At 41.5% G+C, this 17,576-nt stretch overlaps 1 protein-coding gene across 2 annotated transcripts in view; it reads left to right on the top strand.

Annotated features, from left to right (window-relative positions):
* LOC123766778 (carboxypeptidase B) overlaps positions 1–17,576 on the top strand; it is a 51,353-nt gene that overhangs the window by 10,384 nt on the left and 23,393 nt on the right. The window lies entirely within an intron of this gene.

Raw genomic sequence — 17,576 nt, 5'->3', positions numbered from 1 at the left:
TGTAATTTGACTGTACACAAAAAGTATTATGTAACCCGGGAACCAGTTCTATAAATCTACAACCTGACCTGTTTCCAAACTAGTGATAATCTAATACAGTACTGTACTGAATGAAGGTTTGGTCAGTGTATGTTATTGTTTTGTGTTGATAGACTATATTGATCACCTTATTAATATGTTGACCAGACCACACACTAGAAGGTGAAGGGACGACGACGTTTCGGTCCGTCCTGGACCGAATCAAGTCGATTCTATTGGACTCAAGTCGATTGTGAATGGTCCTTATTAATAACCTTATTAATAACCTCCCTCTCTCTTGTAATAGCATTTCGTACAGTTGTATATTTTGTTAGTAGTCTCGCTCTCTAGAGTATGTAAATTACGCTTTCTTAATTTGCCTTCATATGGTTGTTTCTAAATATCTAGGTTAACGTTTTCATTTTTATCTACACGTAAACAAAAATAAATATACTTGCTGAATGGAGAGAATTTAGCGAGATTATGAACGAGTAACAAATCAGAAATTCTTCTCATGTGGCTTTATATTTTGCTTTAATCTGGCTTTACAAGGACAGTAATTAGCATTCAGATGGGCTTAGGAATACCATTCAGAGATGGAACTTTTATATAATAGAGCGAGGGGGGCCCACGCATCAATGGGTCTTTGAAGGTAATTATGGGGGGGATCTGTCACGTGACCCTCGACTACAAGGACAACTACCTACCTGTGGTTCCGAGAGAGACACACACCGTTCCTGTGCCAGGTAAGTCCACTACGGGCTCACCATAGCCCGTGCTACTTGCCCCGCTCCTGTGCCAGGCAAGTTACGGGCTCACCATAGCCCGTGCTACTTGGATCTTGTTCCGAGTAGCTGAATCTATAACAACAACAAACAACTGTGGTTCCATATCACCGTGTCTTTTCCCAGTCCCGGAGATTATAAACTCCGCCTAGCGCGGCTCTTCAAAATTTGTATTCCTTGCTCGAACCACTTGTCATGGACGATAGAGCGACGGTTTCGCTTCTTGTAGGTGGGCTTTCAATCTCCGACCATCCAAGTGGTTTGGATGGTCGGAGACTGAATCATTCCTTCCATCCGACCTATCCCAGTTCATCGTCTTCATATTTCTAGCAGGTACTTGCTATATAGTCAGACTGGCTTAGCATTTTTTCTTGATTATTACTTTACTTGCTGGAATTCCCTAGGTTGTAGCTACCGAGTGTGTACTTGAAGGCAAGAGCCCCGTGGTCACGTTATCCAAGAATAACGTTAAATCAATATTGATACAACGTTATTAATGTTGATAAAGTTTATGCGAATTAACGATGCACTTGGATATTGTGCCCACTGGGAGCTGGTTTAACGAAAATAATATTAACTATAGTTATAATATCAAAATAAGGCATGTTCGATTATACTGTGAAGGACATGTAGCCTAATTCAAGGATGCTTACATCACTATAATTATACCTGTTACTACGTCAGTGCAAATGTTGTGGTTACATAGTCATTAATGATACTGTATCACTAGACATTTCCCCACAATGAACAGTCAGTGCCACATTATCAACGTATGCATTTAAGACGCTTCATCACTGCACGCATTTTAAGGCACTTTGTCCCCCTTTACAACGGGCTTCGAGTGGTTCATTCGTAAGTATTCAAACATTTTCAACTCTAGACTAAACACAGTCCAAATTCTCAATATACTTTCTCCAATACGGTGAACGAATCCTTTCCCACTACTTGAATGTTGCCACCATTGATATACTGTGAAACCCTATGAACGTTAAGGGAGACAGACTTTACTGGTCGTGGAATTGTTAAATTACTTAATTTTTAACAAGAGTTGAATTTTCTTGCTCCGGAATCTGATTGTGGTTGTACGTACGACTCCCGGATGTTTGTCCAGGGCTCTGGCCTTGGGAGGTATATAACCCAGGGGGTGAAAGCCTCTTGGACATTACTTTCTACATTACATTGTCGTTGGTTTTTATTTTTGTCGTGAACCTGACCTATCCTGCCGTGAACGTAGCCTAGGTTGAAAGGTTAGATTGTATTTTAAGTTTCGCACATTCATGTTAACATTTCTGGCATATCTCGTGCTGGCTATTATTCACGGGAAAGCTTGCCCGAAACGCATTGCGTAATAGTGGCTTTAGGCATTGTATGTACTAGCTCTATCTATATATCAATCCATTAATGTAACATCACTTGTATGTATGTATGTACCTTACCTGAATAAACATATTTATTTATTTATTTATTACTATTCTAGCTTTATAATAATCTCATAATAGATTATTATTGACGGGAAGGGGGTAAGCGCCAAGCCCTTACGACTATGCACTTGGAAGGGGTCAGGATAATGATTAGGGATGGGAAGGGGATAAAGGAATGGTGCCCAACCACTTGGACGGTTGGGAATTGAACGCCGACCGGCATGAAGCGAGACCGTCGCTCTACCATCCAGCTCAAGTGGTTGGGTATTATTGACGTGGAAAAATACGAATTTACTTCAAACATTAATCCTAGATGTTACTACTGCTCGGCTTAGACCCGGCTATAAGTATCTCTGGGAATTTTCATTATCTGCTGATGTAGACCTGACCAAATGTAAACTGTCAACAAAATTATTAGCACACCCTCCGTCACGATGCTAAATCTAAAACAAATAACATTTCCACATATGCCGGATGCTTTATTTAGGAACTGTCCTGGTCAGTCTCGAGCCCATTGTTGATGTGACGATGTGCACTGAATTTAGTAACTAGCTCATCAAGACTGTAACTTGCTTAGCTAAATTAATTTGGAGGTTCAGTCCCTGAGCCCATTATGTGCCTCTGTAACCTTTTCCACTACCCCCCCCCCACAGGATGGGTATGTGGTGCATAATAAATGAACTAAACTACCATATCTTGAAGGTGATCTTGAGATGATTTCGGGGCTTTTAGTGTCCCCGCGGCCCGGTCCTCGACCAGGCCTCCACCCCCAGGAAGCAACCCGTGACAGCTGACTAACACCCAGGTACCTATTTTACTGCTAGGTAACAGGGGCATAGGATGAAAGAAACTTTGCCCAATGTTTCTCGCCGGTGCCTGGGATCGAACCCAGGACCACAGGATCACAAGTCCAGCGTGCTGTCAGCTCGGCCGACCGGCTCCCTCATGAATACAGATTTCTGATAATGAAGAAGCCAGAGTCGAATCCTCGGCCTTTAGTTATAGGGAAATTCTCGATATGGTCTGATTTTTCATAAGAACATAAGAACATAAGAACAAAGGTAACTGCAGAAGGCCTATTGGCCCATACGAGGCAGCTCCTATTCTATAACCACCCAATCCCACTCATATACTTGTCCAACCCGTGCTTGAAACAATCGAGGGACCCCACCTCCACAATGTTACGCGGCAATTGGTTCCACAAATCAACAACCCTGTTACTGAACCAGTATTTACCCAAGTCTTTCCTAAATCTAAACTTATCCAATTTATATCCATTGTTTCGTGTTCTGTCCTGTGTTGATACTTTTAATACCCTATTAATATCCCCCCGGTTATGTCCATTCATCCACTTGTAAACCTCTATCATGTCACCCCTAACTCTTCGCCTTTCCAGTGAATGCAACTTAAGCTTTGTTAATCTTTCTTCATATGAAAGATTTCTAATTTGGGGAATTAACTTAGTCATCCTACGCTGGACACGTTCAAGTGAATTTATATCCATTCTATAATATGGCGACCAAAACTGAACTGCATAATCTAAATGGGGCCTAACTAGAGCAAGATATAGCTTGAGAACCACACCAGGTGTCTTGTTACTAACGCTGCGATTAATAAATCCAAGTGTCCGATTTGCCTTATTACGAACATTTATGCATTGATCCTTTTGTTTTAAATTCTTACTAATCATAACTCCCAGATCCCTTTCGCAGTCCGACTTCGCAATCACAACACCATCTAGCTCGTATCTTGTAACTCTATCATCATTACCTAACCTCAGAACTTTACATTTATCAGCATTAAACTGCATCTGCCAATCCTTTGACCATTTCAAAACCCTATCTAGATCAACTTGAAGTGATAGTGAGTCCTCCTCCGAATTAATTTCCCTACCGATTTTCGTATCATCGGCAAATTTGCAAATGTTGCTACTCAAACCTGAATCTAAATCATTTATATATATTATAAACAACAGAGGTCCCAGGACAGAGCCTTGAGGCACTCCACTTACAACATTTTCCCACTCTGACTTGATTCCATTTATACTAACTCTCTGTTTCCTTTGGTATAGCCATGCCCTAATCCAGCTTAATATAGCACCCCCAATACCATGAGACTCTATTTTTTTAATCAGTCTTTCATGTGGCACTGTATCAAAAGCTTTGCTAAAGTCAAGGTATACAACATCGCAATCCTTACCACTATCAACTGCCTCAACAATGCTAGAATAAAAAGATAACAAATTTGTTAAACATGAACGGCCATTTATAAAACCATGTTGCGACTCAATTATTAATTTAAGTTTTTCAAGATGAAGACGAATTTTATTTGCTATTATAGATTCGAGTAACTTTCCCACAATAGACGTTAGGCTAATTGGTCGATAGTTAGACGCAAGTGATCTATCTCCTTTCTTAAAAACTGGTATCACATTAGCAACTTTCCAAAACTCTGGCACTCTGCCTAACTCTATTGATTTATTAAATATGGTTGACAGTGGGTCGCAAAGCTCCTCTTTGCATTCTTTAAGCACCCTAGCAAACACTTCATCCGGCCCTGGGGATTTGTTTGGTTTGAGTTTTACTATTTGTTTAAGAACATCCTCCCTGGTAACTGCTAAACTCGTCAACCTGTCCTCGTCCCCACCCACATAGACTTGTTCGGCTGAAGGCATATTGTTAAGTTCCTCTTTAGTAAATACAGATACAAAATATTTATTAAAAATACTACTCATCTCTTCATCACTATCTGTTATTTGACCTGTCTCAGTTTTTAATGGACCTATCCTTTCCCTAGTCTTAGTACGATATAACTGAAAAAACCCTTTAGGATTTGTCTTTGCTTGCCCTGCTATGCGAACTTCATAGTTTCTTTTTGCTTTCCTTATCTCTTTTTTAACATTTCTAACCAGTTGTACGAATTCCTGTTCTAAAGTGACCTCCCCATTTTTAATCCTTTTGTACCAAGCTCTCTTTTTACCTATAAGGTTCTTCAAATTCTTTGTTATCCACTTTGGGTCATTAGTATACGATCTATTCAATTTGTATGGTATACTACGTTCCTGTGCTTTGTTTAGAATATTCTTAAATAAGTTATATATTGAATCCACATCGAAATCCCCATTTAAGTCACCTATCGCTGGGTTCATGTCTCGCTCCAAGACCGGCCCACACCCCATACCCAAGCCTTTCCAATCAATTTGACCCAAAAAATTTCTTAGGCTATTAAAATCAGCTTTTCGAAAATCTGGCACTTTAACAGAATTTTCTCCTACTGGTCTATTCCATTCTATGCTAAATCTGATTTCTTTGTGATCACTGCTCCCTAGCTCACTCCCTATTTCGATGTCATTAATTTGCGTTTCCCTGTTAGTTAACACTAAATCTAAAATATTATTTTCCCGTGTTGGTTCCTTAATGTGTTGCGTAAGAAAGCAATCGTCAATTAATTCTAGAAAATCTTCTGCTTCACTATTCCCTGTTTTGTTCAACCAGTTTATTCCGCTAAAATTAAAGTCACCCATGACATAAATACTGTTAGATCTAGATGCTCTAGATATTTCATCCCATAGATGCTTTGCTTCCATTCTGTCTAAATTTGGTGGCCTATATATTACTCCTATTATAATATTATTAGCTTTTTCGTTTAATTCAATCCAAATAGTTTCTGTGTGTGGCTCTGTTTTGATTCCCTCTTTGAGACTACATTTCAAATTGTCCCTAACATATATGGCTACTCCACCTCCTCGTCTAATATATCTATCTGTGTGAAATAGTTTAAATCCATATATTTGATATTCAGCTAATAGTTCTCTATTTTCTACATTCATCCACGTTTCGGTAAGTGCAATAATATCTATTTTTTCTGTGCAGACAAGAGCATTTAATTCGTTAATTTTATTTCTTAGACTTCTACTGTTTTCCATTATATTAATTATAAGTTGAACTAATTAAGTCACCTAAAATGAATTCGTAGTCAGATTCACTATTAACTTTTTCAACCATATTTAGATTTTTATTGGGTTTACAGTCATAGTTAAAAAAATATATAATTATTTTTCATTTATCGAAATTGTGCATACAGTATTTTGTTTAGCTGTGAATGTTCGGAAATCATCACCAGCCCTTAATTATCTTGAAATTCCTCCTTTTGTGCTCCTTCCCCTTCCCTTTCTCCTTATTCTCTTGCTCTCTCTACCTTCTTTATATTTCTTTTTCGCATTCCCTATTTTTCTCCCTTGTCTTAATTCTCCCTTCCCATTTTCACTTATCCCTCTTCCCCCTGTCTTTCCTCTCCCTTCTCATTTTCATTCTTCTCCCTTTGCTTTCTCACTTTTCATTCCCTCTCTCGTTAAAATTTAAATTTATAATATTGTACCTCTGCTTCAACCTGTTGCACCCACCTAAATTATCGTCAGACTGTAACCTCATTACAACCAGATATATATTTAGTTCCCACTGTAGCGAGATGACACTGATTCTGTTATGACCTCAATACTGTAGTGTTTAGTATGACTATGGACTTCCATCAGTGCTGACGCTAAGTCAAGCAGGATAAAAAAAAATTGGGTTAAGCAATCTACCACGGCTATTTACTTCCGTTACACCAAGCTTACAAAAGCAAGCTTACACTAACTACGAATTCTATGCAGTTTGCGTTTATTTAAAGTTCAAAAAGGAAAAGATGTGTGCTCTTTGGCATTCCAATGAACGTCCTTTGGTGCTCTATGTATGGTACTTTCTACAATTCAGGCAACTCGTCCAGAGCAGCCACGCAAGACCTGGTCGACTGCTCCAGTGCTTTCTGAGTTGTTGTCTCATGCTTATTTCTAGTACCAATACAGCTTTTATAACACGTGTCACCACTTATTATATAATCTTTATTGGTACTATGCACTATTTGCAATTATTGTTATAGATAAAGACTTTATGTATTCAATATTTTAAATTAGGTTAGTATTTAAATGTTACATATTAATATATTGTTAATCACTTGAGACCTAAATCCAATGTTTGTAATCAAATATTTGCCATTGCTTGCGCAGGTCCGACAAGTGTAGAGGTACTCACTCCCGAACATCATTGACCTTCTTTATATATATACACCGCATTATACTGAAGACTAATAGCATCCAAAAACCAGCCCGGTTTCCTAATACACAGCAAATCGTGGGTAAATAATGATTTCATAAGTAAAAATCATTATAAAACAGAAAGTCCAAGTTGACAACGTGAGGAGCACATGGCGGACGGGAAGCCAGAGAAGAGGCTATCAAGTGAAAGTGTAGAGAGAGCGGACCTGCCATTGTACCGTTAGTCACACACATGCGACCTTGGGCACTGAGCGAAATTTGTTACTATATATCGCTAGCAAAAGTAACTGGATTTCAGTGATATTTGCCTTCGCTTTGGGGAGATGATAGGGGGAGAAAGTTTCGAAAGGGACGCCAATGCAAGTTTGTTGTAATACTGGGAGCGGAGGAACGGGGTGAAAGTATTAATAGGGGAGATGGTAGTGGTTACAGAGGGTTACAAGCATAAGAATATGTATTGTGCTGTTAGGTAGGGCCCCCCTGTATCGTATCCCACCCCTCCCTGAGGTGGGACCCCAATCGTCGTATCCCTTTCAGAGATGGGACCCAAAGCGTCATATCCCTCCCTCAGATAGGCTCTCAAGGATCGTCCATGAATCTCACCCATATGAACTAAACATACCCGCATACACCACGCTTGTATGATGCTACTGTCACTCAGGTGGTGCCTACTGTTGCTGCTTTCGTTGCTCGAGTGGTATCCACATGTTGTCACTCAGGCGGATACAGAACAACAAGCAACCATTACTCCGGCAGCTGCCGCGAATGACTGAAATACACTGTAACGTTTCAGCACCCAGAATGTATTCTCATAGTAGTGAGTACACTCTAATGTAGTAATATTAATGTAGAAATCGGAGACGGTACGGATCATCGTCTAACTTAATAATAGTGTTACAAAGCAGTATTTTACCGACATTATACTGAACTGCGGTAACTTGTGCGCCCCGGAAGGTTACCGCGATATGGTGGCGTTAGATAGGCTTGTATATGCACCCCGTCCACAGCTTGGTCGAGAGAGGCTTCAGTGTGGGTTGGCTTGGAAAGCTATACTAAATTCACGTTTTTTTTTGTAATTGGGATTAACATCATAAAGTCTCCGCAGTTTGAGGATGCTCTGTAGTAATGTTGTTAATGGGCGGCTGTTAATGGACAACTGGATGAGGAGTACTGACAAAACTGGGAGTTAATTGTGAATTTGAATTTGTTATTGAATGACATGTAATGTGAAATAACCATGAAATAACATGTAGCGCGAAACTTTGTATCTTGCAACATAATAAAAATGTAGATGCAGACGAACCATTGACAAAATATTTTTACAGTAGAATTAATGTATTTTTGTAGCACATAAACAGTCAGTAGCGGTAAAGTTCCAGTCACGTAAATAAGTTTCATTTAGGAAGAGCTTCTCACCAGCTGTTTAAGAAGAAGAGAAAGAGGAGGAGGAGAACGCATTCTCAGGGGAAGTTGAAGACTGGAAGATTGAAGACGGTGTCAATAATCCCTGGGTGGATGTCGGGTGGTCCCTCCCTCACGTGTTGGGTGAGGGGACAGGTGTCGGTGAGGGGAGTGATGAGGGGCTAAATTTGGAAGGTAGAGAGGTGAGTGCTTGAGGCTGGGGCGCTGAGGTGTTGGGAGCGGCTTTGATGGGTTGAAGTAGGGTTACTTAAGGTGACCAAACCACACATCAGAAGATGGAGAAACCACAACGTTTCGGTCCGTACTGGACCATTATTGTTCAAACGTACAATAATTCGGTTCGTACAAACAAACCGAAACCTCGTCGTTTCTCCATCTTCTGATGTGTGTTTTGGTCATTATATCTTCCGCCACGTCATTGTGACTCATCATCTGCATAGGGTTTCTTAATTAGTTTTATAAACCTCTAGTGTATTGTTCAATATGTTCCCATACTCACTTTTCTCTACTGTCAGAAAAGCAACTCTACTGTTGCTTCGCCAGACTGTCAAACTCATCATCACCACCAGTCCTAATAAGAAAGAAATTCTATTGCTTGGTTTTACTTTACACATGTAGTTAGGAACAGAACAGCTGAACTACAATTATAAAGACTTGATCGTATGTGTTTATAGAAATAAGATAAATCACAAATGTACAACTAGTAAGAATTTTGCTGTTATTTTTGTGTAACGAAAACACGGGACCGCCCCTATGCGTATTGATGAGGGTGATATCTAATTCGAATTTATATATAAAAAAAGTTTTTTACGTTTAATTATTCAGAGACCGATCCTCATACCACCATTATTTGGTTCCAAGACCCCAAAAGGGTATTGAAACCCTCCGTCAAGTCTTAGCGTTTGGGTAGAAACGGGGAAGTGGGTAATATCTTTGAAACGGAACATTAACAAAGCCAGACTGAAAAAAAAGTTTAGTCACGATGACGTGATAGTTTTCTAGTTTCACTGCGTCTCATCTCGGTTTCTTGTTGAGTCTTGTTTTGCTTTCTAGTTTCACCTTATACGGTAAAACCTCGATACATGTTTGGTCACAGTGCCATGAGACGTGACCAAGTTGTTAGATAACTATATATGTGCTAAATTCATGCTATTATGTCTTGGTACGATTGTACAGCAGGCGATTTATTCCCTCAGAATTTTGAGGAAACGTATACAAGTATAGAAGGTTAAACTGATACAGCGCAACTTGTTTTGTTTTTAATACAGGGGAGAAGGACACTACTCGAACTTGTGTACAGGTGAGTACTTGTGTACACCTCTCCCTCCTACAATGGATTTAGGCCTGGAGTTTTATTGTTCTGGCTGGCACCGGTTTGGTTGCTCAGAGGAATGTGTGGCGTGTTTGTGTATGTTTTGTGTTTGTGTGGGTATTGTATCTCTGTTTTTATGTTAGCCAAGGAGCATCATGAATAGGTAATGGTAGGACTTGTTTCCCTTTCGTCATCATTTGACTTTGGTCGTATAGTTTACCTAAGATGGGATACTGCGTGATCTTCCGTACGAGCTTTCTCTGGAAGAGCACTGAAGCCTAGCAGTATCTCACGGTGGAGGAGAGGGCCACTGATCCTTCTCCCACAGGCTGTTTAGCAACCCGTTCTCTGGAATAGTACCTACCTTGTGGCTACCTTGTGGAGGTTCCAAGGATCAACGGCCTCGTGGCGACCTAGTACATCGCATTTTGACGTATAAATCCCGTTAAGGTAAAAAAAAATTATGTACTAAAAATTACAGCGGCTCGCAAAATTGACGTGATGTTCCGTTTTCTATTCGAGGATCCTCGGTTAGGATAGGCTCGGAGAATTTAGTACATCAGTTTAGTGACGTTGTGAACGTTTGAGAGGACGGGCTGGTTTATCACTGAACAATCACTGGATTGTGGTGTGTGAAATGTCAGGAGTCTTACTCTGATTCTTACTTTATTTGTAATCCATTTTTTTATTAGTTATGAATGCTACTTGACTTTATATGCTGGTGACGAGGCGAAGCGATCACCATATTGTTTTTCCATTATAAGTAATTTTTATATACGGTATATATGTAATTTTTGGACCTGTACTAACCTAGTTGTGCTTGCGGGGGTTGAGTTTTGGCTCTTTGGTCCTGCCTCTCAACAGTCAACTGGTGTATAGATTCCTGGGCCTATTGTGCACTATCAAATTACATTTAAAACTGTGTATGGAGTCTGCCTCCACCACATCACTGCCTAATAATGCATTGCATTTGTTAACTATTCTGACACTGAAAAAAATCTTTCTAATGTCTCTGTGGCTCATTTAGGTACTATATTTCCACCTGTGTCCCCTTGTTCGTGTTCCACCCATGCTAAATATTTTGTCTTTGTCCACCCTGTCAATTCCCCTGAGAATTTTGTAGGTGGTGATCATGTCTTCCCTTACACTTCTGTCTTCCAGGAACGTGAGGTTTAGCTCCCGTAGCCTTTCCTCGTAGCTCATACCTCTCTGTTCTGGGACTATTCTGGTGGCATACCTCTGAATCTTCTCTAACTTTGCCTTGTGTTTAACTAGGTATGGACTCCAGGCTGGAGCTGCATACTCCAGGATATTAAATGCGCAATGATCAAACTCGTAAATATTATTTGACTCTAGATTTAATATTTATGTTTTATCACATAATTTATGATACATAATTTATGATATGATATTGTAAATAAATAATCCGATGTTTCACCTACTTGACAACAAATTTAAAAAGTCAAATTTACAAACAAAATTTTTTTACAAACAAATGTGTAGCACTTTTCACATGGAGAGTTAAGACATTATATGGCACAAGGTAGACTGAGAATGTGTGTCACCGGGTGAAGTGGTGTTGCTGGACATGCGCTGAGAGAATGTGTTGTGTGTAGGTCTCCCCTGAGCCTCACGGAATCTGCTGGGGAAATCCTAGCCAGAGCAGGTTGTGGCGTGGGAGGGTGGAGGGGTTGTAGTGGGGGGGGGGGGAACTAGGGCGGCCACAGGAGGGCACTGCACATTGCACACACATCTGGGTGTTATTAAAATCTTATCTCGGCCGCAATCTCTTGCACAACGAAGGGCGCCTGTTTTTTTCCCCCGACCAGAGGGATCCAGGGGTGACCTCTCGCCCACGAGTAATTATGTATAAGACAGATTTTGTGGAAGATGAATATGATAACAGTGGTCATAAAACAGCTTCTCTGTTTTTTTTTTTTTTTTTTTTTTTTTTTTTGAGATATATACAAGAGTTGTTACATTCTTGTACAGCCACTAGTACGCGTAGCGTTTCGGGCAAGTCCTTAATCCTATGGTCCCTGGAATACGATCCCCCGCCGCGAAGAATCGTTTTTTCATCCAAGTACACATTTTACTGTTGCGTTAAACAGAGGCTACAGTTAAGGAATTGCGCCCAGTAAATCCTCCCCGGCCAGGATACGAACCCATGACATAGCGCTCGCGGAACGCCAGGCGAGTGTCTTACCACTACACCACGGAGACTGTTGAAGTATAGTCAGGCTCTTCACCTTGGCTGCCTTACTCCAGGCTACATGACTCTTCCCATTTGATTCCTTACCCCAAGCTACGTGGTTCTCTATCTTGGCTACCTTACTCTCGGCTACATGGCTCCACGCTTAGCTGCCTTACTCCAGGCAACATGGCTCCTCCCTCTCTCTTCCCCACTCTACGCTCTACCTTGCTGCTCCATTCTCACCTCCTGCTAGCCTCGCTGAGCCATGTATTGTTATATCTGTCGCCATGATGGTGATCAGTCTGTTTACAAGTGGCAGAGGCGCCGCTGCCATCCTTCACGGGGGAGCATCGCCTCCAGGCCGTCCGTCGCTGACAGCTTATGTTGTGGCCGGTGGTGTTGGCCTGGTGCGTATATACTCAGCTCATGTGGCCGGTGGTGTCGGCCTGGTGCGTATATACTCAGCTGTGGCCGGTGGTGTTGGCCTGGTGCGTATATACTCAGCTCATGTGGCCGGTGGTGTCGGCCTGGTGCGTATATACTCAGCTGTGGCCGGTGGTGTGGGCCTGGTGCGTATATACTCAGCTCATGTGGCCGGTGGTGTCGGCCTGGTGCGTATATACTCAGCTGTGGCCGGTGGTGTTGGCCTGGTGCGTATATACTCAGCTCATGTGGCCGGTGGTGTGGGCCTGGTGCGTATATACTCAGCTGTGGCCGGTGGTGTTGGTCTGCGATATTTAGGAAAGTGCAGCAGTTATGTAGTACTTATGTACGTATGTATATATCGATTTTGAACACACAGTAGGTTAAAATTGTCGTGTCTTTAGGGTCGGCCGCAGCTTGGACGAGCATAGGCCGAGGACGGGCTGTAATAGTGAGAAAACATTATGATAATGTACAATAATGCCTAGTGTGGTAAAGCGTAGCAGGTGCGCGTGTATAAGAGAGTGAAGAAGCAGGACGTATTTCCCACGTAGTCGTGAGATCCTGTTGTTTCTCCAGGCTCAGGTACCAGCTCTTAAGTCAAGAGTCTCGCTCCTTTTCTCATAGGAACTTTTATAGTGAAAATTACATGTCCGATAACTACTTGCTTGTACTCACTGCCTATACTCGCCTCCTAATATGATTTTCTTGGCAATAACAATTACATTCATACTTTTAATAATAATAATAATAATGATAATTTTGACTAATATAAAATACAGAAGTAAGACGATACAGTGAGGTATTCGTAGGTACACTAATGTGAATTACATAAAACCACAAATAAGCAGAGCGCTTAAATGTAACCCACCAGACCTTGTCATAGCCCTGGTCACAAGAACATTGATCCTTGCAACTAACAACAGGTAGTAGTAACTTCTTACATACAAATGACAACAGTCTCCACAAAACATTATTATTGGTAGACTTTAATATCGTGCCACTTTTATAAACAAGAAGGAGGAGTTTTATACAGAGTGGATACCAAAAAATATACCAGAGTTAAGCACAAGTCTTCTTGCTCTTCACCGTGAAGATGTAACTGCTTCCGGAAGTCGTGCCGATTTGCTTCACGATCTAAAACATTAAAATATCTATCCAGAATTCTGGTCACTAGGCGTTCCTCCGTTTCATTTGAAGTATATGCTTTATGTACGGATGCTGAGCCGTGTTTCTGTATCCAAACGAACTGCCTGTCACTTCCGGCAATCTTCTCATTCTTTCGTAAGTCGTTGAAGTTCTGTCATGAGGCTGATGGCACCTTTTCAACCAGTCAGCTTCCAGGTTGGAGAATCCCTGTAGACGGGCACATCGTGCGACTGGACAATACCAGCCCCGGTATAAACACCCAGCTACACAATAGGAAGGTTCCGTTAAACTGATTATCATTGTATAAAAAGGGGCCCCGGTAGTACAGTCGGGTTCGTACTCGACTCGCAATCGAGAATTCCAGGTTCGTATCCCGGGCGGGGGATAGAAATGGTTGGGCGCATTTCCTATCATCTAGTGATAGGAAACCTAGCTTACTGTTAACCTAGCAGTAAGTAGGTACTCAGGAGTTAGTCAGCTTGTTGATGGGTTGTATCCTTGGGGGGGGGGGGGGGTGACCTCGATATAAGCCTAACGTTTTAATACACTGGCTGCCTGTCCCCATGACATAATGAATTATTAACTTATGATTTACAAACAGTGCACAGCGGAGGTTATGCCCGTCAAAACTATCCTAATGTTATTGTTTATGTTTGTTTGTGTCACTGTTGTGTCATATAGAAAGTCACTGTCATTGAGAAAGTTTACTTTCCTCTCCTGTTAAAAAAAATGCGTCAGTGGCTTTGCCGGGAATTAATATAATTACATTTTTCGTACTTGCAAATATTGTCATCGTGGAGATAAGTTAACTTGTCAGGATACAGCAGGTAATGCAGTACACTATGTAACAATAGGACAAGGAGCTGGGATATAAGGATGGAGTGAAGGAATGGTAAACAACGACTTGGACTGTGGGAGATGGAACACCGGACCTCGAAGAAGCGTAGTCCTCCTCCTACAGTAACCCGTCCTCATCAACAAAGGCCAAATGCACGTTAATTCAGCTGCCAAATCGAATACAAATTACGAATAAAAAAACAGGTTTAAGCACGACTAGCAACTAATGACTGTTCGAATACTTTTTCGTATGCTTCGCTAACGACTCTCTGTTCGAATCGCAACTCTGTAAATTGCCCAACACAACTTCAGGCTGGACGGTAGAAGCGATGGTTTCGCTTCATGCAGGTTGGCGTTCAATCCCCGACCGTCCAAGTGGTTGGGCACCATTCCTTTTCCCCGTCCCATCCCAAATCCTTATCCTGACCCCTTCCAAGTGCTATCTATATACAGTCGTAATGGTTTGGCGCTTTCCCCTGATAATTCCCACCCTCTGTAAATGCTTCACCCACGTACTACAAATAACACTAATCGCCAACAGAACCTAAACACCCAAAGTAACCTACGCATAACTATACATAGAATTTTAATATGTAAAAATATTAATTTATATGTGAGAATCAAACTTATTTTTAATGCACAATACGTTAAAATTGATAACTGCGTCTTGGGGGATGGCTGCTGCTTTAACGAGCCTAGGCCTGAGAACAGGACAAATTACATCTCACTAAAGACTTCATCCGCGTACTTCTAATAACAATAATTGCCGACCGTAACCCAAGTTAGACCTAACTATTCATCACATTCTAAGTATGTAATAAAATACAGTTTTATTCTCAAATAAAAGTTATTTCAATGCGCACTCACCCACTGTCTGTCCTCTCTCCCTCCCTCTCTATCTATCCGTGACATTCTGTACAGAAGAGGATGTGTCTCAGTCCCTCGCCTTGAACCTGCCTCGTATCCATCAAGTTCAGGGCTAGGCAGGGCGGCATCTCCCCCCCCCTTGAGCATGAGCATTACACACTCTAAATGTTACCACAGACACCCAGATGACTCGTCCTAGTTATGTGAGGCATGTGGGACGTGTTTTGGGGGGTACGAGAATGGTTCTCTGCCTCTTAGGTTTAGTGCATATTTTGTAGAATATATTTGAATATGTTCTTATTCTAAATAATTTGTTGAAGCTTAGGAGGTTTGTGAACCTTAAAGAAGGTTTCAATTTAGAACTATGTAAAAGGGGGACGAATATTACGAAGATCAAGTGAGAGACATGAATAATTCCCATACCAGAAGACAGGAAGTTGAGTATGACCTTCATCATGGTAAAGTCAACATTAAGAGCCTAGTGCACTATTGGCTTGAGAGGGACTGGTGTTGCCGCCCATGAAGTTGGTCCTAGCAAACAATGCACCTCTTAAGGACAATGGGCCACACAAGAACGAAGTGCCACATAGGAGCACATAAGACAATTGAAGCATATAAGAACGTAACACCACACGAGAATGACACAATATAAAAACACACTGGGCAATAAAATAGACAATATTGTACCTGTAGGCTTCCTGTTAAAGAAAATATATTGGGGGGGGGAGGGGGGAGTTCCCTCTTACGTTGTTTGTAAGGCACAGCAAGGACCCTGAGCCTGGAAGATAAGAATATGCAGCACCCAGGAGAGGTATGTGGGGCTCCCACATGTGCTTGCATATTGTCTGTACCACACACACAGGGTTTGGATGTTCACAGCTCGGCAATTAATGTATACACTCTGATATTGAAATAGGGAGTAAGTACATAGCTTGTTGTGTTCCGTTTGTGTAATTAAGTTGTATATTTGTGTATGAAAACTTTCCACCACCGACCATGGCATGACGAAATGCATGATAAGCAAATCAAAACAATATGTAACTTGCTCTCCACAAATATTAATGGCTTACCTTGAAGATTGTTGTGCCACAGTTCTTTGGCCCATTATGCTATGAAAGACTATCGATATATAAAACTATGTAACTAGCTTATTAAGACTGTAACTTGCTTAATAAATTATGTGGTTTCAATTCCTCAGCCCATTACGTAACCGTAACATTTTTCCACTATCGCTCATAGGATGGGTATTGAATAACAAATGAACCAAACTTAAAAATATATATATATATATTTCGCAATGTTAAAAATAGGTCTGAAAGTTACATATATGGGCGAGGTGAGAGGAGATGGGGCTGGTTACGGGAAGTGATGCAGAGTACAGGACACAAGGGGAGGTAAACACGGGAAGCGGACTATTAGGCGGCAGTAGTCAACCTGACGTTTGTTGACATATCGGCCTCCCTCCCGTGACTCTCCGCTTCAGGTTTGTTATAGATATTGTATCGTGTCCCATGGGCCTGTTGCTGCAGTCACGCTGGAGATGAGCGATAGGGAAGTATCACTATTATTATAGCCATTCTAGGCATGAGTAATATGCAAAGTAATATGCAAAAATGGTTGCAAAACTTGGGTGGGAAGGCTAGGAAGTGAGTGGTTGTGGGCACAGCATGTGGGGTCAGCATGTGGGGTCAGCATGTGGGCACAGCATGTGGGGTCAGCATAAGGGATCAACATGAGGGACCATACTAGAAACCTTGACACACAAGCTGTGAGGGCCATGACATCAACTTCCTGGGTGGGAAGTTGGTCAGGAGCGCTGCATGCTCACGTAGCCTGTAGTACACTGATCACGTCCTCTACTCACAACGCAGGGACCCCGGGTTCGATCCCCGGACGGGAGAGAAACGGTTGGGCTCGTTTCCTTCCACATGAGGCCGTACCCCCCAGGGGGGGCCCCTAGGGGAAACCTCGACAACGGGAATTGATTAATATTCAGACAATCCTTTGAGAGTAAACGCCATTACCTGATAACGCTCTATTCCGATTATCCGATAAA

This window comes from Procambarus clarkii, chromosome 60, assembly GCF_040958095.1.
Source record: "Procambarus clarkii isolate CNS0578487 chromosome 60, FALCON_Pclarkii_2.0, whole genome shotgun sequence".
NCBI classification, from domain to species: Eukaryota; Metazoa; Arthropoda; class Malacostraca; order Decapoda; family Cambaridae; genus Procambarus; species Procambarus clarkii.
This window is presented reverse-complemented; position numbering and strand designations above follow the sequence as displayed.